General features: G+C 45.2%; 1 protein-coding gene across 2 annotated transcripts in view; it reads right to left on the bottom strand.

Moving 5' to 3' along the window:
- The window catches only part of FAM135B (family with sequence similarity 135 member B), a 141,737-nt gene extending 120,763 nt beyond the window's left edge, over positions 1-20,974 (bottom strand). Inside the window, exons 1-2 of one of the 2 annotated variants that reach the window (XM_077932714.1) lie at positions 20,744-20,974; positions 7,315-7,441 (exon numbers count right to left, since the gene is read on the bottom strand). The gene's annotated coding sequence lies outside the window, so the exon portion shown is untranslated. The remainder of the gene's footprint in view (positions 1-7,314; positions 7,442-20,743) is intronic. The other variant, XM_077932716.1, reaches the window with a different exon arrangement.
- Positions 20,975-21,420: the final 446 nt, after the last annotated feature.

Raw genomic sequence — 21,420 nt, 5'->3', positions numbered from 1 at the left:
AAGAGGCCGGGGGCCAGCGCTGTCCGGAGACACTTCCGGGTCACGTGGCCAGCGTGACAAGCTGCATCTGGCGAGCCAGCGCAGCACACGGAATGCCGTTTACCTTCCCGCCAGTAAGCGGTCCCTATTTATCTACTTGCACTCGGGGGTGCTTTCGAACTGCTAGGTTGGCAGGCGCTGGGACCAAGCAGCGGGAGCGCACCCCGCCTCGGGGATTCGAACCGCCGACCTTTCGATCGGCAAGCCCTAGGCGCTGAGGCTTTTACCCACAGCGCCACCCGTGTCCCTGAAAAACATTCCCTAGTTTACATTGTTTTAATAACTGTTTAATAACTATTATTATACAGTGGTACCTCGGGTTAAGAACTTAATTCGTTCTGGAGGTCCGTTCTTAACCTGAAACTGTTCTTAACCTGAGGTACCACTTTAGCTAATGGGGCCTCCCGCTGCTGCTGCTGTGCGATTTCTGTTCTCATCCTGAAGCAAAGTTCTTAACCTGAGGTACTATTTCTGGGCTAGCGGAGTCTGTAAACTGAAGCATCTGTAACCTGAGGTACCACTGTATTGCATTGTTTATTTAAATATTTTTTCCTCGTAATTAAAGCAGGAAGGAGGAATTGCCTTTCTGAACATTATTCACAGAGTCCATTCTTCATTCTTGATAAAAACCAAGGTATCTGGCTGTCTAATAAAAGAACGTTCTCCACATATAGGCTCCCCCCCCCATCAAAGCATTCATTATCATTATCCTTCCGTTACATAATACCAGAAGGGTTGTCTCATACAAGAGGGTAAAGTCTTGTTCTCTGGATTATATTTAATGGACTTCAATAACAGGTAGGGATGAGCAAGGAATCTGATTAAGCTGGCATTTAAAGGCAAATCTACCTATGTCAAACATTCCAGAACAAAATGTGTCCATCCTGCAAAATTCACATTGCTCTGAATTTTGCACCTCAGTTTTCCAGCCACGAAAAGGGCAAAAAATGCGAACACTAAGGCACAATTTGCATAATGATGGGTGTATTAATGAAAATAGCATATAAAATACATTACATTAGGGGAAACTGATTTGCAATAATGTGCCCATAATACATGTATGCATCAAAATGTGAATATCAGGAGAAATTTGCACTAAAAGGCAGACAAATTTTGATGAGCGCTTTAAAAAAATGCAACCTGATGTGGACATGTGGAGAACTGAATGTGGGGCAAATGAGAAACTAGAAGAAATCAATTCCCATCCCCACTCACAACCACTCCAAGGCTCAAGAACTACTTGCAAGACTCCTCTTCCTCTTCAGTCTCAGTGTTGCACCTTGTAGAACTCAAGAGGGAAAATGATGGGGGCAAAACTAGAATTACTTGGCTCTGCCTGTTATTGACTCTAATATTTGAGATCCCCATATTCTACCCTACCAGTCACAGAGGGGATCAGCCCCCACTAAGAACAACAGGCCAGAACTAGCCTCGCCTGTTCTGAAACAAAGGCCATGGCTTTGGGAACCCACCTAGAAACCCAGCAGGGAACAAGATTTCCTGGGATGTTCATGCTTCCATCTTAGACTAAACATGTGTGACTGAAGCTATACATCACAAAGACATCACAGACTCCAGAAACCTTCATCTCAAGGCAAACAAATTCAAGGCATCTGCTGGCACCCCTGAAATATCTCACCTCTGAAATCTCTTGGGTTGTGCATAACCCCATCATACACACTTCCCTAAGTGTAAGGCCCAATGGGACCTACTTCTACAAAGACACATATAGGTTTGTCTCTCTACAGCCACAGTCGGTGCTGCAATTCTCCAATGGTTTGACTTCCCCCTGAAGGTTCTTCTCCTCTTCCACATTGTCTCCCGAGATAAATCAATGCCAACCAATCACAGGATTGTACTCTTAAGGTGCTTAACTTTGCGTAAACTGCATCCCATATTTCCCAGTGATTTTATGTATACCGTGTTGCAGGTTGTAATAGCTTCTTGCAATTATTAGCTGCCTGGGACTTCTTTTGAGCAGAAAGCGCGACACGAAACTGTTCTGGTACTAGTGTTGCAGTGCTCACTCTATTACAGATCTTGCCCCACTTATGTTCCCAGGCACAAAGTGCAATGGATGCACACAATGTATGAGCTGCGCAGGGGGAGCAAATAACCAGCATACAGTGTTGTAAGTGCATTATCCTTAATCTGGAGCCTCTGAGAGGGGTCAAAAGGTAGCTCAAAGTCACACAAAGTGCATCCTGTGATCTTAACACCCCGATGTTCTCTCTCTCTCTCTCTCAATGGCGTCATCTAGAAATATTAATCTGGTAAATCCTTTTGGCTGCTTTTATCTGCACATGCCTAAACCTTTAAAGCGAATAAACAATGGGAAAAAAGATAGGGATATTTTATGGGGAATGCCTCATATCAGACACAGGGGAAGGAAGGAAGGAAGGAAGGAAGGAAGGAAGGAAGGAAGGAAGGAAGGAAGGAAGGAAGGAAGGAAGGAAGGAAACTCAGGACAGCATGCATGGTTCCCCACCCTCCACAACAACCCTGCAAGGAAGGATAGGCAGCAGAAGACTCCACAGAGGTCCATCATATGCCTCCATGAAGTCCACAAACAGGGCTTGCAAACAATAGCCCTTTCCCAGTATTGTTCTCCAGCAGCTGGTGTCTATTAGAATACATGACCTCTGAGCATGGAGACACCATTTATCTGCCATGCCTAAAAACCTCCACTGCTCCCTGAATTTGTCCAATTCAAGACCATCCAATCTAGTGATATTTGTATAATTCCTGCAGTGTGCTAGGCGATTGTACAAAGCTTATCGTAGCATCGTCCTCATGGGAATGGAGGAACCTGCTTTTTACTGAGGTAAACCGCTGGTTCTTCTAGCTCAGTACTGTCTACAGCGATTGGCAATGGCTCTGCAGGATTTGCAGCAGGAGTCTCTCCTAGCCCTGCCTGGAGATGCTGCCGGGATTGAATACTTCTTTCATTCTTCTGATCTAATTCTAGTCCTCTTCAGGCATCATACTTAAAGGAGAGCGTGTGAGTGGGGCTGCAGCAAGAAATCTCTCCTCCTGTCTTCTATGTGTGCACCACAGACGTCTGAAGTAGGGGGGGGGGTCTTCACATGCACATGTTCTAGGTTCCTGGCCACAGTTCCCAGGTTCCAGATCACACTTTCTAGATTCCAGAAATCCATGGAAATCCTTACATGAGAAGGCCATCCTCCAGTCATTTGTTCAGTGTCAGGTGGTGGCAAAGTGAGGGTGCTATCTTTGCATGTTCCCGCTCCCTCTCCTTAATGCAAAGTGTAATGCTTGGAGAGAGCTTTCTTAGTTGTTCTGTGGTGCATCCCCGGTGTTACTCCATTACTGCCATCCGGAAGAGCACTCTTGCTCTACAGCACAACAAAAGTGGGACAAAAAACCCAACACCCCTGTAACATTTGTGGTATAAAAAAGTTACATCAAGGACAGACAATGTGGTACCCTCCAGATATTGTTGAACTACAGTGGTACCTCGGGTTAAGAACTTACCATAATTCGTTCCGGAGGTCCGTTCTTAATCTGAAACTGTTCTTAACCTGAAGTACCACTTTAGCTAATGGGGCCTCCCACTGCCACCACACCGCTGGAACATGATTTCTGTTCTCATCCTGAAACAAAGTTCTTAACCCGAGGTACTATTTCTGGGTTAGCGGAGTCTGTAACCTGAAGCGTCTGTAACCTGAAGCGTCTGGAACCTGAAGCGTCTGTAACCCGAGGTACCACTGTACAACTTCTGTCAGTCCTAGCCAGCAAGATCAATGTTCAGGGATGATGGGAGGTGTAGTCCAACACAATATGGAGGGCACCATGTTGGCTACCTCTGAGCTACAGGATTTCAGCAGGAAGTTACAGGACATGTGCTGGTTGGAAACGAAGCAGTATGACCGCCCTGAAACTCGTGCAAGCACAAATAGTATTAAAAGTGGGATTGTGTCTAACTGCCCCAGTAGCCCCATGAACACAATTCACCATAATTGAACAATAAAAAGGACAAGGAGGGGGCAGACGGTAGGCTGGGACTTTTTCAGTCCATCTGCTGTAAAGCCCTGCTTGCAAATTTCAGAAAACAAAGTACTTTTCAGCTCTGCTACTTTCTATGCAGAGAACACCTGCTGGGAATGGCCGGAGTTAATCAGCAGAAGATCTCTCCCTCTTAAGGGACGTACATCGTTCCTGCTAGCGCTACTGGTGATTATTCTGAAAATTATGCCTAAAAGAAGTGCTTTGAAATCTGTTCTACAGTTTTTACTTTCACAGCTGCACTTGGAGGGAGCTTTCAAACAGCTTGCCCCTCACTTAAAGAGACTTGTGGGGCCAAATCAGACTCAACACAGGAATGCTGAGATTTTTAGAAGCTACCAGCAGTCACAGGGAAGGCCCAGTTTGGAGTGAGGCTTTGTGCCACCAAAGGAGAGGTTTTTACCCTTTTCCAGTGTACCACTTTCTGCAGATTAAACTTTAATTTATATACCAACACCACCAGGCTCACACACAAAAAACAACTAACTACATACAGTGGTACCTCGGGTTACATACGCTTCAGGTTACAGACTCCACTAACCCAGACATAGTACCTCGGGTTAAGAACTTTGCTTCAGGATGAGAACAGAAATTGTGCTCCGGCGGCACAGCAGCAGTGGGAGGCCCCATTAAGCTAAAGTGGTGCTTCAGGTTAAGAACGGATCTCTGGAACGGATTAAGTACTTAATCCAAGATACCACTGTACAGTGCAAATAGCTGCTAGGGATGAAGGATTTTAATTCTGGAAACATTCCAAGGAGGGACGCTAAACTCTTCCAGTGCTACAGCCTCAATCAGAGTTGGTTGGTGCACTGGTTGAGGTCCACGGTGCTGCAAATGATCACCTCCAGTTTCCATTGAAGAAGCTTTCTAATTCTCTGGGTCAGATGGTGAGAAACTCCTCCCCTCCCCCCAAGCCCGAGCAACACGTTCCTTTCTATGCAAACGTCTGTAGGCCACATGGCAATGGTGGGCCGAGTCCAAGACGAAAATGGGCAGCACAAGGAATGTAAAATTTACCTTTGTCCAATAAACCGGTTTACATACGCAGACACACAGCACTGTGTCCTGCATCCAGGGAAGCAAAAGTCATTACAGTGGTTACAGATGCTTCAGGTTACAGACTCCTTTAATTCAGAAATAGTACCCCGGGTTAAGAACTTTGCCTCAGGATGAGAACAGAAATCGCACGGCGGTGGCGTGGTGGCAGCGGGAGGCCCCATTAGCTAAAGTAGTACCTCATGTTAAGAACAGTTTCAGGTTAAGAACGGACCTCCAGAACGAATGAAGTTCTTAACCTGAGGTACCACTGTATCAGAGTTGAAAGACACATTCCAGCCATGAAAGAACCCTCAAGGAAGATGCAAAACAAGTCCAATGGGGTGTGTGATCTGGGGAGAAATCTTCGGGTCTAGGGAGGAGAGTTCTGAGACAGAGAGGTCCTTGGCCCTGAGGTCCCCCATCCCTGCTGTCAAGGGCAGTCTCCAGCCAAGGAATGCGCACAGCAGATAGTTAACTCTTTATTGGCAAAGCTAACACAGTTATTCTACAGATCCAAATAACCACGCACACCAGTCTAGCATCTAGGAAGCTGTTCCCAGGATCTGGGCTCTATGCAGCAGTTGCTGCAAGTGGGGGCCACTCCCCCTCCACCATATTATGTACCTTCCCCGATGGGCTGCATGCATGCAGACAGAGACTACACCTGCATGGAAACTTCCCCTGCTCATTCCTCTTCAGTCCCCTCCTGGTACTGGGAGACAGCAGTGCAGTGGTGCAGAGGACAGAGAAGTACTTGGCCATTCATTTGCCTGACCTACCTCCCCCCTCTTTTTCCGACCCATCCTGTGCTCCACCCTCCAGCTCTGAAGCTTCTCCTGCCTGTGACTCTTGCCTCCTGACTGATGCCGCTCCCCACAAATCACTGCCCCCAGTCCTGAGCCAGACTACAGCCCCCCTTCCCCAGGTGCACACTCGCTCATCAGTGACCTTTCAGACCCTGACAGTCCCTGACACCTGACTTAATTCATCATTTCTAGTGAACTTAGCTTCGTTCATCTCAAATGCCGTATTACACAGGAAGAAATGACCCTGAAATATTGTGCTGGGCCTGGGGGTAACCAGTGAAACGTGGTCCAGGACTGGTCCAGAATCCGAAGGTTCCGCCAGGAGTCAGTCCAACAGGGCCAAGGCAGGATACCAGGCAAGGACAGGTACAGGATCTCAGGCAGGATCTAGCATACAACAATGTTGCTCCCACAACCTTTTATCTTTCTCGGGGTAGCTGCCGATCCTGATCGCCCAGCGACTCACCTCCCTGTTTCACCTGAAGGCAAGCACTCCTCCTGCGAGTACTCAAGTCTCTCCTTCTCTCAGACCTTAGTCTCTGCAGCTCGGGAGACGCTGGTGGGTTACTAGACCCAGACGGCACCTCAGCCTCCCCTGACCAAGCTGGTAGTGGAGCAGCTGTACGTGATGGCCCAGCTGAAGGCAACAAGGTAATCCCCGCATCTGGAGCCAGGGCAGGCTCAGGCCCCTGACTCGGCCCAGCTGGTGTTTGTTGCAGGGGAACCTGTGCAGACTGGGACTCTTCAGCATCAGGCCCCAGACTTGGTTCAGATGATGCCTGAGGCAAAAGATCTGGTGCAGATTGAGACTCCTCTGGTTCTGAGTCGGAGCCCGAGTCCCGGGCCATCACAAATATACTGCATTTGGCATAGCTGTTCCTTGAGCAAACATTGTTCTTTCTCAACAGCTACATAAATGAATGCAACATTTAATTACTCCCTTGGAAATACCACTTGGAAAATTGAAGAAGGTGGTTCCTCTAGATTTTCTGTAAAGCTTACAAAGCTAATAATTAATTATTAAATGGCAATGTTGTATTTATGAAAAATCCTCTCTCCCTCCGTATCTCCAAATGGTTTACATATGCAGCAGCCAGTCCTTAATCACTTCAAAAGGAACCTAGTAGGCTCATTTAACCAATTTCTTTCTAAATTCTCTCTAGTGGTTACCGGGTTTTGAAAATCATGCCCTCATAGACTTGGTTGGCGCCAACAAGTTCACCCATGAAATCTGGAGCCCACCACTCCACAAACAGATTGCAATTGCATACAGTCTCACATAGAGGCAGAAGCTGGTGGAAGAGTTAGACGAAAGGTGGTGAGCCCATGGCCCATGAAGCCACTTGATTTGGTCCATGAATTCACTTCTAGCAGCCTGCCAAAGTCAGGCACCTGTTCTTACCTTGGAAAAGTGGCTCTTTCTCTCTGGTGCAACACCGTTGCGAGAAGGTCTTAGGTGTTCAGGAAACATCCACATGTGAAACAGATGCGCTACCTCTGCACTTTGCTGAAACAATTTTGGAGCCCACCTAAATGATAGAAGGAGGAAGCTGATCATATCTCCACACCATGGGACCTCTACCCAAAAGACCCTGTTCACGCCCACCAGACTAACCTTTCTCCTTAGAGGGCATACAAAGGAAACAGGAGTTGCTAATGTGGAGCTGTCCAGATACTATTGAGACTACAGTTTCCATATTCCCAAACCATTGGCCATGCTCCTTCGGGCTGATGGGAGTTGGAGTTCAACTATGCCTGTAAACAGCCATGCTTGCTCTCCCTGGAGTGCAGCCTCTGTCGCTGATTTCAAATCTGTGGCAGGTTTGCATGGGCGCAGATGTATTCCGTGCTTCACGAAACCTATTTCCAAGCCTTTAATGGCTTTAAAGGTCATGACTCACACCTTAAATTGTTTAGCTTATTTGACTAAATTGTGCTACATAACCTACAAGACATCCTACTTGTATACCCATTGCTATAAATGCCAACCCCTTCCTGTCTTGCACATTATTTGTCGTAGCAAGTGCTAAATAATGCAGCTCCTAGTTTAAGGGAAAATGGATGCTGTTGGTTGCTCACATTAATAACATAGCTACCAAATCGAACACTGAAATTTATTTAAGCTGATATTACAAAAAAAGCCCTGCTTTTCCTTCTCTCTCAATCTATGCTGTTAAATTTCCAGAAGCAAAGCTGGCTCCAGGATGTTTTTACTTTAGTTTTCTAGGTTTTCATAGATTGATGTTATTGCATTTTATTTGTGGAAAGCCTATGTGTTATATTTTATGAAAGAGCAGATTGTAAATGTTGAAATATAAATGATAAATAAATAAAAGAGGCGTCCGTTCATCGGCCTCAGTCTCAAGGATTTGAGAATTCCTTTTGGTTATGAGGCAGCCCAGGATAGCATCTGTACCTCTCCCCATCTCCCCCAGCATTCTGCAGCCTCCCCAGCTGCCCAGATTTCTGAAAGGGCCCCAAGGCCTTTTACATTCCCATCATTATGGGAAACTGCATATTACTTTACACATTGTGGCCATTACTACTGAATATATTACATATGAGCAGTAGTGTAGCTGGAGCCATGGCGAGGGAAACGAATGGAGCACGCATGCACATTCAACTGCCTAATGGCATCCACGTCACCCAGCAGATTGCAGCCGCAGAGATAAGAAAAGAGGATACGTTCTATTTTGAGTAGAGGTCGCTTCCTGGTTCACATGGAGAAGCCGTTTTCAGCAGAGTCCAGCAACAGAAATTTTGCACCCCTAATAATTTTGCACTTACGGCAACCACCCCTCTGCCCCTCCATGCTACACTACTGCATATGAAGAGCTGATGGCAGCACCCACGCTCTGAAGCATCATGGTATTAATACTGGACAGTCCCCTTCACTGCACTGTCCCTGCAAAAAAACATTTTAGTTTTAGGTAAGCCAACCCAGGCATGTAATTGTCTTATGCATATTTGTTTTTGCATTGATGATTTTACTATATTTTGACCATTTTATTGAACTGACCATTTTAAAAGAAGTTTGTTAATGTTATCAGCAATTCAATATTTTATACAATTTGATTTCAGCTGCTTATAGGTAAAGGTAAAGGGACCCCTGACCATTAGGTCCAGTCATGACAGACTCTGGGGTTGCGGCGCTCATCTCGCTTTATTGGCCGAGGGAGCTGGCGTACAGCTTCTGGGTCATGTGGCCAGCATGACTAAGCCACTTCTGGCGAACCAGAGCAGCGCACGGAAACACCGTTTACCTTGCTGCTGGAGACCTATTTATCTACTTGAACTTTGGCGTGCTTTCGAACAGCTAGGTTGGCAGGAGCTGGGACCGAGCAATGGGAGCTCGCCCTGTCTTGGGGATTTGAACTGCCAACCTTCTGATCAGCAAGCCCTAGGCTCTGTGGTTTAACCCACAGCGCCACCCACGTTATACTTGCTTATACATGTTGTTAAATAATAAATATGTTATCGCCATGATTTTTAGATTTGTTCTGAGAATTGTAATAGAGATATAAAGACATTAAGAGAAAACCGAACCCTCTTACTTATCAGTTGTATCAACAGAGGAATAAGGCCCCTGAGTTTGTCTGCATTTCACATGAAAACAAAAACACAAACAGTCCTTGGAGCAGATCTCCCCCCCCCCTTTCCTAAATATCACAGTATTGGCCTGCTTTATGAAGAGTAAAGTATTCCAACCCTCCCTAAGTCAAAAATCAATAGAGAGCTCACCAATGTAACACTCTTTAAAAGTGCAATTATCACCAGAATTGCCACCACATTGCAAGACTCACACATCTCGTAACAGAATTACACTCCACTTCAGGTTAAGTTGATCTACTCTGTTTGGGATATACTATACAGGAAAAAAACACACACATTCAAACATCTAGAGAGCCCTAAGGATCAGCACCTGGATGTAATGGATGCGAATTCTAAACAAGTCAATGCTTTGAAAACAACACAAAATGAGATGGGTGGGGAAACACATTTCTTCTCACCACCCATGGCCTAAAACCCACTTGGGAAGGGTCATAGCTCAGTGGTAGAACATTTGCTTCATATGCAGAATAATAATAATAATTTATTGTTTATACCCAGCCACTCTGGGCGGCTCCCAACAGAATTAATGAAATAATAACAACAACAACAACAACAACAACAACAACAACAACAACAACAACAATAATAATGTGATAAAAACATCAAATGGGAGGGCGTTGCACAGGGCGGGCGCCACTACCAAGAAGGCCCTCTGCCTGGTTCTCTGTAGCCTCACTTCTCACAGGGAGGGAACCGCCAGAAGGTCCTCGAAGCTGGACCTCAGTGTCTGGGCTGAACAATGGGGGTGGAGACGCTCCTTCAGGTTCCAGGTTCCAGCTTCAATCACCAGCATCTCTAGGTAGAGCTGGAAGAGACCCCAGTCTGAAAATCTGGAGAGTGACTCCCTTTGAGTGCAAATAATACTGAACTGGATAGACAAACAGTCTGACTTATATAAGGCAGCTCTCTCTCTCTCTCTCTCTCTCTCTCTCTCTCTCTCTGTGTGTGTGTGTGTGTGTGTGTGTAATCATCTGCACCTAAAAAACCCCAACCATTTCCATTCAGGCCTTTAATGTAATTGCAGGTGGTCCTTATTTATATACCAATGAATGACTGCTGGTTAATAGTTATGCTACACACTGTTCAAGCTCTGCCTGCTTTTCTGCTCATTGGATCGGGAGACAGCCCAGCATTTCAGATGGGTCCTCCCTGGTAACTTATTGCCAATGGTTTGCTCTTGAGCACTGCAGACGGCAATAAAAAAATAAACAACGCACAGCCTGTGCGCATCAGAAAAGCCATCGCCTTTTGATCAGCCGTGGATGAAATAAGATGGGATAGGTGCCCAGGGCAAAGTAACTACCAAGTGGCTAATCATGTAGTAATTGGTTCATAAGAATGCAAGAGGAGCTCTGCTGAGTCAAACTAAACAGCTCACCCAGCCAGGCAGCTTGCCTAGTGCAGTGAACAAACTTATGCCTCCCCAGAAACCCATAAGCAATAGCTTTGTCCCTCCTGGTCCACCCACATAATGATACTATGTGATATTGTACCTCTGATCCTGGAAGTAGCATATTTTAGGGCTGTGCAGGGCAATTTACCCTATGCCACCCTGGGTGGGAGGAACACAACCACCTCTTTCTGGATGTGTCTCTGAAACAATTCAGAGGGAGGGCCTAATTTTTTTTATTATTAAGGGTTGAGAGTCCCATGGACTGCAAGAAGATCAAACCTATCCATTCTAAAGGAAATCAGCCCTGAGTGCTCACTGGAAGGACAGATCCTGAAGCTGAGGCTCCAATACTTTGGCCACCTCAGGAGAAGGAAAGACTCCCCGGAAAAGACTCTGATGCTGGGAAAGATGGAGGGCACAAGGAGAAGGGGACGACAGAGGGCGAGATGTTTGGACAGTTTTTCCGAAGCTAGCAGCATGAGTTTGACCAAACTGCTGGAGGCAGTGGAAGACAGGAGTGCCTGGCACGCTCTGGTTCATGGGATCACGAAGAGTGGGACATGACTAAATGACTAAACAACAACAAAACCATTTAAAAACCTGTTGAGAAGATCAGGAGGTAAATGACACCCCGCAGTATCACATTCTCCTGCTTTGCAGTGCCACTGCTAGTCCTTCCCAGCAACTTACTTTGTATGCAGGGATTAGCCTCAAGCACCGTGCAGGGTAAGTGGCCAGCCCCATGCAGGATCGGACAGCTGTTTTAGTAGGAGGATTCAATCCTGTGTATGGTTGCTTCAGAAGCAGGAAAGCTGCTTGAGAAGTAGCACCTGCAACCCACAGGACCGATGCTTCCACTCAACAGTTGTTGGTCCTATAGGCATCAGGTAGGAAGAAGGCACTGGGCCTACCTGGTTCCAGGTAGACACAGTCGCCAGTCAGGTAGTTCTTGGCCTTCTTTGCATCCTGCCTGCCTCTCCTTCCAGCATGATGTCCTGCCTCCTGACAGCTACGGACCACTCTGGCCAACCCAACTCACAGTGATCCATGGCTGCGTGTTCCCAACTCATTCAAGGCCCTCTGAATATGCCAGAAATGTCTTGGACCTTGGATTTACCCACCATGACTCTACACAACCCCTCTTTAGAGCCCATACAGTGACAACAAATTCCACAAATTTTGCTTGGGGGGGGCAGATTTTATTTCCTCAGTCCTAAATTCACTTCCATTCAAATTCATTGGATGAATCAAATTTCTAGTGCTACTAGAGGGGGGGGGGGCACTCTTTCACTGAACTTTCCCCAATGTTGCATTATAAACAAATGAAACAAATAAATAATTTTATAAACCTGGATCAGATTCTTTTTTTAGGGGGTAAACCAATACTACTTACCTAGAAATAACTGCCACTGTTTTGAAACTGAACTACTGGTTTATGCAAGCAATGTGCGTTGCAATGATTAAGCGAGAGGTTCACTGGTGGCTAAATGAGCTTCAGTATGATGCACCATCAATCTCAACCAGGGGCAGCCATAATGGCTCCCTCCAATTATTGCAGTCTCCAATTAGGAATGGGCAAATCTGTCTATTTTGGTTTCTCTCAGTTTCATAAGTCTTAAGGTCAGTCTGCCACATTTCTGCATTACTTTGAAAATCCGCACGGAAATTTGCCATTTTAGTGTACATTTATTCTCACGCAAACATTTCTGCAAGCATTTTATAATGCATTTTATTCTCACAAAATGTGCATTCCTAATTTACTTTCCCTCTAATAAATGCATTTCTGTGCACAGGGGTTGGGGGCAACTTGGAGAACTGCATTGCAAAATTCAGAGAAGTGTGGATTTGGAAGGCTAGCTGTGCATTGTTTCAGTAAGCGCAAGTGATGGAGGCAAACCAAATTTCTCCCCCATCCCATACCCCAGTTCCCATCAGCCCCAGCCAGCATGGCCAATTGTCTGTGATGATGGGGGTTGTAGCCCATAACATCTGGTAGGAACCACAGTGGCTACCCCTGCCCTTATGAACCAAGCCACACAGAGCTAAGAAAATGAGTCTTGGCTAAGCAGCTCATACAAAAGCTCCCAGGTTGAAGTGAGATTCGGCTGAATGCCTGACCCACTTCTGTGCATGACATGAGGAAAGCATCCTCTTGTCCTTTGCTTCATCCATGGTGTGGAGAAGTGGAGAGGGAGCTTTCATCCCTCTCTCATTATCCTAGAGCTTAAGGGTCATCTAGTTAAGCTTAATAGTGGGAAATTCAGGAGAGATAAAAGGAGATACTTCTTCACTCAACACATTGTTAAACTATGGGTTTCTCTAGTGATGGCCACTGAATTGGGTGGCTTTAAAAGAAGAGTAGACAAAATCAATGGCTACTTGACTATGCTGAACTTCAAGTTCTGGAGTCGGTGTGCCTCTGAATCTTCTTCTTCTTTGGTGATAACTCGTAGCCGAGTAAGATTGTCTTCCATAAACACGGTTTTAACAATGAGCCCGTAAGTGACTGTGGAGGCCAATTCTGGATCCACACGTCCTTCCACAACTCCAACTCCTTGAAATATTCCATCAGTGGTGTCTCCTCTGAATATGAGCTGCTGAGAATTGCAAGTGAGGAGACTGATGTTCTGCTAAGGTCCTGACTGTGGATAAAGGTATCTGGCTGGCCCTTGTGAAATCAGGATGTTGGACAAGATGGGAATTTGCCCAGATCCAGCTGCAAAACACTTATGTTCTGGGGCACAACATGGCTCATCATTTAGGTCTGCCAGTGATGCAACTGGCACATGGTCTAATCCATGGGTAGGCAACCTAAGGCCTGGGGGCTGGATCCAGCCCAATCGCCTTCTAAATCCAGCCCACGGATGGTCCAGGAATCAGCGTGTTTTTACATGAGTAGAATGTGTCCTTTTATTTAAAATGCATCTCTGGGTTACTTGTGGGGCATAGGAATTCATTCTCCCCCCCCCCCCAAAAAAAAAAGAAAATATAGTCCGGCCTCCCACAAGGTCTGAGGGGCAGTGGACCGGTTCCCTGCTGAAAATGTTTGCTGACCCCTGGTCTAATCCTACACATTTAGAGCCATACTGCTTGATCAACAGGGTCACATGCAGGACTATGCAACACTTGAAAGTTTGTAGGGGGCTGAGAGTTATGGGTTTGAAGGTCTGTGTCTCCACCACACTTTTTTTTTTTTAAAAAAGGAGATACATAATGTTCATATAACATAAGCATGGCAGGAGCATCTTTCTCCTATCTTTCTCCTTCATGTCCTACTTTTGTCCGTGAATGGAGAGCTTTCGATTATGTCTCCCTGTCTATATGGTCAGAAAACGGCACAACCCAGTAACAGATACATCATTTGGGGCTAAGGATTGTTCATTTCTGCTGTTTGCCAACACAGCAGTTTGTGGCATCAGCTCCTCAAAAAAGCTGCTAATTAAATGGAGATTCCAACTATAAAATTACTTTGTTCCCTTACAGTGGCATAGGAGGGCAACTTCAGCGACATCAGAAACACAGCTATAGTAGCGACTGTCAAGCATGAAATGAGACTAATACATTAAATACATAAAATTACAATATTTGCTCAGACAACAAGCTGTCTGATAAGTGGCAGATGGAGAAAAGGTGGTGAAACTAATGGAGGAATCAGCCGTAGTCTAATAACGAAGAACCCCAGCTAGCTGGTTTTGTTCCTTGAGTGCAGCATAGCCTTGCCAGTTCTATTTATACAGAGATGCAAAAGCACAACATCAACAACCTGCTTTAAAATGGCATATTTCACTGATGGCATGAACCTGGTCTGGCTATAAATATATAAGCACACAAACATTCTAGACATAAAGATTTATATATCCCTGGGGGTTTGACATCATTTTAAAGGGAGTTTTTGCAGCCCCATCGTAATCAAGAGACTCTATCTCTGCGGCGCTGCTGCATGCTTTTAGTCAACAGCAAAGTGATGATTTGGAATAATATTTAGGGAGCCCAAAGTAATCTGTAGGCCGCTGGTGGCCTTTCATTGTTAGTTTAGGCTGATGAAATGCTCGCAGGCCTCCATCCATCATCGCACAGCCACGTGCACCCTCTTTATTATGTGGTACGGATCTCTTGGCAATGTGCAGAAAGTGGATTAAAAAAAATACTGCCTTTGATTTATCGTGGTCAGGAATGAGCCATTCTCATGGCATTTCTCCATCGCTTTGGATATATTTCATAGGGGAAAGAGGAGGCAGGCTTACCAAAACAATAATAAAAATAAATATCTTTCAGTCTTCAGGTTGGGGGATGGAGAGTAACCCACCACAGGCTGAAAGTGGATCGCACAAGCTCATTGCAGTCAGTGCAAGATTTTTGCAAAGGGGCAATAATGCAGTATTTCCTGTGACCCTAATACAGGAGGGAATGAGGGAAACTACCTTGATGTTTCGGGGGATAGGATAGCCATGCTGCTGTTCCATTGTTGTTGTTGTTGTTGTTGATTACCCTACTTTACCCCCAGGTCCCTGGGCGGGTTAAGGTAAAGGTAAAGGGACCCCTGACCATTAGGTCCAGTCATGGCCGACTCTGAGGTTGCGGCACTCATCTCACTTTGTTGGCCGAGGGAGCTGGCATACAGCTTCCGGGTCATGTGGCCAGCATGACTAAGCCGCTTCTGGTGAACCAGAGCAGCGCACGGAAACACTGTTTACCTTCCCGCCGGAGCGGTACCTATTTATCTACTTGCACTTTGACGTGCTTTCGAACTGCTAGGTTGGCAGGAGCAGGGACCAAGCAACGGGAACTCACCCCGTCACGGGGATTCGAACCGCTGGCCATGAAACACAGGGGTGAGACCTTCAGACCTGCTTGAAAGCTTCCCAGGGTCCTCTCTAAATGCTTCCTGCAAACAAACAGGCTGACTGGAACCTTATCGCCTTAATGCCCTGCTTGTGGATTTCTCATAAGCATCTGGTTGGTGAACTAGATGAAGCAGGGATTTTCTTAAGTTCATTGTAATGTAATATGTAATGTGTCATAGTGAAGACAGCCTTGATGGACAAATATGCACATACAACCATTTTGCTAGACTGGACCAAGATACATCTAACTCAGCAAGTAGCCAGAAGACAATTTAAAAGCTTCAGCATTCGGAAGATATGATAGTAATAAAATAATTAAATTAATTTAAATTAAAAAGCCAAATACTGGTAATTAACTGGTGAGATGAGTGCCACAACCCCAGAATTTTGCACTGATGAAATTTGCACTGATGTTCCACTACAAACACACACACGCATACACACACACACACACACACACACACAGACAGAGAGAGAGAGTGAGAGAGAGAGAGAGAAGGGCAGGCAGGGAGAAGCCATGAATTCTTCTTCAGCTTAGATTTTCCTCTGAGACAGAGAATTTGGAGGGGCCTTTGAGAAACTTGCTTCTCCTCTAGGCCTGGCTTTTATAAACCCTCATGCGTGGCTCAGAAGGACTTCATGAGCATCTCTGCTACTCGACAACTGGCATTCAGCAGTATCAATAATGTTAAAATGAAGATTAAGCGGGAAGCTTAACATTTACATGTGAAACTTTAAAGTTATTCTTAAAGGACACCGTCTGCTGTGACTGTTCACAATCTGCTGTTCTCCTGAACAACCCCAGTTATAATGAATGGTGACTTGAACATGGGCACTGTTGCAGCCTTGTACATATGTCATTCCTTCATTTCATTTTAGCAGGCCATGTGCAAGAAAACATATTTATAGGAACATAATAAGCTGCCTTGTACAAAGTCAAACCATTGGTCCTCAGTACTGTCAATATTGTCAGCCAGTGGATTTCCAAGATTTCAGGCTCTCCTGGCCTTCCCCAGAGACACATGGGATCAAACCTGGGAGCTTTTACAAAAAATGTGTGCTCTAACCACTAAGCCACAACTCTGCCCCTGAGGGGCAATTTCCAAATAAATAAGTCCAACAAATTCAGGTTGTCTCGTGAGTCCCACTCCATTGCTTTTAATGAGAAATACTCAAAACTGCCTTTTACTGAATTGTGCTCTTACTGTTGGACTTTGGGCACATACACAACTGCGTACAGTATATTTAAAGGGCCAACATACCAAAATATTGGAAAATCTCAAAGTAAAAAAAGATAGACTGCAGTAGTAACTCAGGTATTGCATTTGTTGTTTCTATAAGCCAGAGAAAACAAATGCATTATTTTCCCAAATCATAGTTAAAGCAGCTCACAAAAACAGTAAACAAATCATAAATATATGCGTACACCAGAAACAATCCTAAATTTACTGTACACACAATATAGCAGTTTTCAGGTATTAGCATGCTAACAGACATTGCAATATTATAATGTATGAAAAGCATTCCTCTCATAAATGACCACACACAAAAATATCTACATTTAGTTAATGAACCTTTCACAAACTAAGTCAAATTACTAAGATTAGCAGCAACAGCAGCAGAAAATATATCAGTATCGAAATGTTACTATTTAAAGTGACTTGAGGTTTTTTTTGACAATAAATTTTAAAATAAATTCAAAGACGATCTGCAATGGCCAGATGTAAGTGAGGACTGGACCTCTGCACCTCTAATAATTGTAAAGAGGGAATTTCACCAGGTATCTCTGGTCATAAAGGTAAAGGTAAAGGGACCCCTGACCATTAGGTCCAGTCGTGGCTGACTCTGGGGTTGCAGCGCTCATCTCGCTTTATTGGCCAAGGGAGCCGGTGTACAGCTTCCGGGTCATGTGGCCAGCATGACTAAGCCGCTTCTGGTGAACCAGAGCAGTGCACGGAAATGCCGTTTACCTTCCCGCCGGAGCAGTACCTATTTATCTACTTGCACTTTGATGTGCTTTCGCACTGCTAGGTTGGCAGGAGCAGGAACCGAGCAATGGGAGCTCACCCCATTGTGGGGATTCGAACCGCCAACCTTCAGATCGGCAAGACCTCCCAAAGCATTGGAGAAGAGCCATAGCTCAGTGCTGGAGCATTTGCTTTGCATGCAGAAGGTCCCAGGATCAATCCCAGCATCTCTAGATAAGGCTGGGATAGATCCTGGTCTGAAATCCTTGAAAGCTCATGCCAGTCAGTGTAGACAATACTGGGGTAGATGGACCAATACTCTCACTCAGTGCAAGACAGCTTCCTGTGCTCCTATATCTCCCTGCAACAAGGGAGCAGAAAATGCAGGTGCATTTATTTCTAACATAAGAGGAACAGATGCCATGTTCACATTTTCAGTGCACTGAAGGGAAAAAATGGTAAAGGACTTCCCCTGGACGGTTAAGTCCAGTCAAAGGCGACTATGTGGTTGCGGCACTCATCTTGCTTTCAGGCCAAGGGAGCTGGCATTTGTCCACAGACAGCTTTCTGGGTCATGTGGCCAGCATGACTAAACTGCTTCTGGCACAACAGAGCACCGCGAAGGAAACCAGAGCGCACGGAAATGCCGTTTACCTTCCCGCCACAGCGGTACCTATTTATCTACTTGCGCTGGTGTGCTTTCGAACTGCTAGGTAGGCAGGAGCTGGGACAGAGCAACAGGAGCTCACCCCGTTGTGCGGATTTGAACTGCCAACCTTTTGATTGGCAAGCCCAAGAGGCTCAGTGGTTTAGACCACAGTGCCACCTGCATTCATTGCAAAACCTTCGCTAAAGATGTTCACCAGTGCTAAGGAACAACAACCAGGCAACCCCATCTTTCACCTGGGACGCTCTATAGAACATTGCAGTGTTTTGCTCAAAAATACACACATCTCTCTGTTCTCTAGCTCTTCTCCGGATTCCAAGTTATTTGGCCTGAGAAGACCCATTAGAATTCATTTCAAATTCAGGTTTCTGGAGAGGAGAGGAAGGAATCAAGAAAAGTACAAAACTTCATTGTTTGAGTGTTTTCCTTTTTCTTAATCTTGCTAGAATTCTTTTTGCCTTCAGATGCTGAGTGATGGTTTGCTCTATCAATTTTGCCTCAGAACTTGATTTTGGTTAAATATTATTATCGATTTTATTTCATACAGATTACTGTATATATTGCTTGATTATAAAAAGCACTGCAGCAACCTTCAAGCAGTTTACAAAATGAATAAAGCAATAGAATTACCGGTGAAATTAACAACAACTGTTAAAAGCAACTGATGTTGAGTTGAAGGGGCAAATAAAAATCAAATTAAAAAAATCTGCATTGTGTTCTTTAGTATGTGTCTCTGGATATAGGAACCCAATCCAAATTTCTTCAATGGCCTTGAGTAAATCACAGTTACTTAGCCTTGCTTCCCCATGTGCAGATGAGGATTCATGGTGACTTAACTCAGAGGTTTGTTCAAGACAGGCAAAACACAAATGATCAAGCACACTGTCAAATGAAAACTGCTGTTGGAATGATTGCTGTAACTGAATAACATTCTCAGTCATGCAACGAAACTGAATTCAACCCAGGAAGCAAATCAAAGGAAACACAGGAGCTGTAGCTCAACTGGTTGGTGAGTCATAGCAACAGAGGCACAAAACAGTTTCAAGGTGGGAAAAGATGCACACAGTAAATTTATTGATATGACATAATCTTGTATGGATGGCTTAAGGACATTCACAACATTGAGACAATCTAATGTTTGCTTACAGGGGAGTTACTGCCATTTGCACCGGATAACAACATCACCATGAGTCTACATAGCAAGACACGGTATATCTGGAACACGATCCTACGCACGTCTACTCAGAAATAAGCCCCACAGTGTTGAATGGGACTCACTTCCAGGTCAATTCGTACAGGACTACAACCTTAGAATTGTAGGCTTCAAAGAAGGGGTCAAATGGTCCCTAAGAAGTATCTAAGAAGAAGACTCAGTGCCTTAGCCAAAAACATTGCTCAGTGCAGGACTCTCCGCCCATCACATCAGACTCGGTGTGCCCAGTGCTCAGTGGCAGAGTGCATGATTTGCATGCAGAACATCGCAAGTTCGGTCCTTCTTATCTCTTGTCAAAGAACCCCAGGTAGGAAGGCTGGAAAATACCTGGACACCAGACATTGGGAAAATGCTCTTAATCTGCCTGTTGTGCCAAGAGTATCCAATATTCCGACCCAGTGTACAGAATGTGTTTCATATCAAACAGTACAAACCCAAGCTGTAAATAACAGGGAGCTTATGAACTCATCATCGTTAATTTCTCTCTCTCTCTCTCTCTCTCTCACACACACACACACACACACACACACTCACACACACTACTTTTTCCACTATATAATTCAAGCTTTTGAGAAAGACTTTACTAATCTCACACACACACACACACACACACACACACACACACACACACCTCGCTGTCTTAAAAAATCTCAGCCGAATATTTTTCAGAGCAATTTAATAAACAGATTGGACACAGACCTGTATGGGTTTTCTTTCTTTTTTTCTGAAAAAGAATGAACAATTGCTATGCCAGCCCCTTCTCCAAGCTGCTGCCCACTTTTTATTCTGAAGCACTCAGCAAGAACCTTTTTTTCCCTTTGGATCCAACACATTGCGTCTCTTGATTATGTTCCCCCATCAACAACAATCAAATCCAGTCTCTCTCTCCCCCTCCCTCCCTCCCCTCCTCTCTCTGAATATATTTGTTGTTTTTAAGATTAAAGTGATGATGGTAAGAAGAGGAGGAGGGGAATCTCTTTTTTAAAGCAGGCATTGGTTTGTGGGGGGTGGGGAGAGGGATAATTTGGATACGTTCAAAATGGTTAGTAAATCAGAAAGACGTGGAAATGCAATTGAGACAATCAAGGGCAGAGAGTTGGCAGAAACAGGGAGTTGGGGGGGAAATGTCCCTTACCTAGGTCTTCTCCGGCTCCTCTGCAGTGTACTGTCCTCAACTCTCTTTCCCTCCCTTCTTTTCTATCTGTCCATCTTCCAGAAAATGACAGAGTAGCGGTTGCTGCAGCTCATCACTGGTCCTGGTGCCTGAGCGGGTCTCCCAAGCCAGCTGGTTGAAATTGCAGTCAGTGTGCTACCAGGCACTGGCTTCTGCCCAGGCTGCTGCCGCTGCTGTTCCTGGTACTGATGATGTTACGGAGGAGGAGGAGTATGAGTGGAGAGGGGGAGGAGGATGCCGCAGATGGTACTGATGCTGTTGCTATGGCGATGGAACTCAGCAGCACTACAGAGTGCAACAGCTGCTAGAACTCCTGGTTCTTTCACAGGCAGGACCCAAGACTGGCTTGTAGCACAAGCTGCAAGGTAATGAGAAGGCATATTCTTCATTTTGACAAACACTCACCCACAACTTGATGACATGTAGCTGTGTCTGAGCTGCTCTTAGGTTCTTATATCTCAGCAAGATGCTGGAAATGAAACAAAAGGGGTAAAAAAAATGTGGCAGCAGCAAGAACATTACAGTTTGGAACAGAAAGAGCCTCAGGGGAAAAGGTCTTGAAGGAACAAACCCAAGTTATAGCTCACTCTTGTCGTAGAGAAGAACACCCAGGACAAGAGCAGAGATCATTCTCCAGA

This window comes from Podarcis muralis, chromosome 8 (assembly GCF_964188315.1).
Source record: "Podarcis muralis chromosome 8, rPodMur119.hap1.1, whole genome shotgun sequence".
Lineage (NCBI taxonomy): Eukaryota > Metazoa > Chordata > Lepidosauria > Squamata > Lacertidae > Podarcis > Podarcis muralis.
Note: the sequence above shows the minus strand (reverse complement) of the source record. Positions and strands in the feature narration are given on the sequence as shown.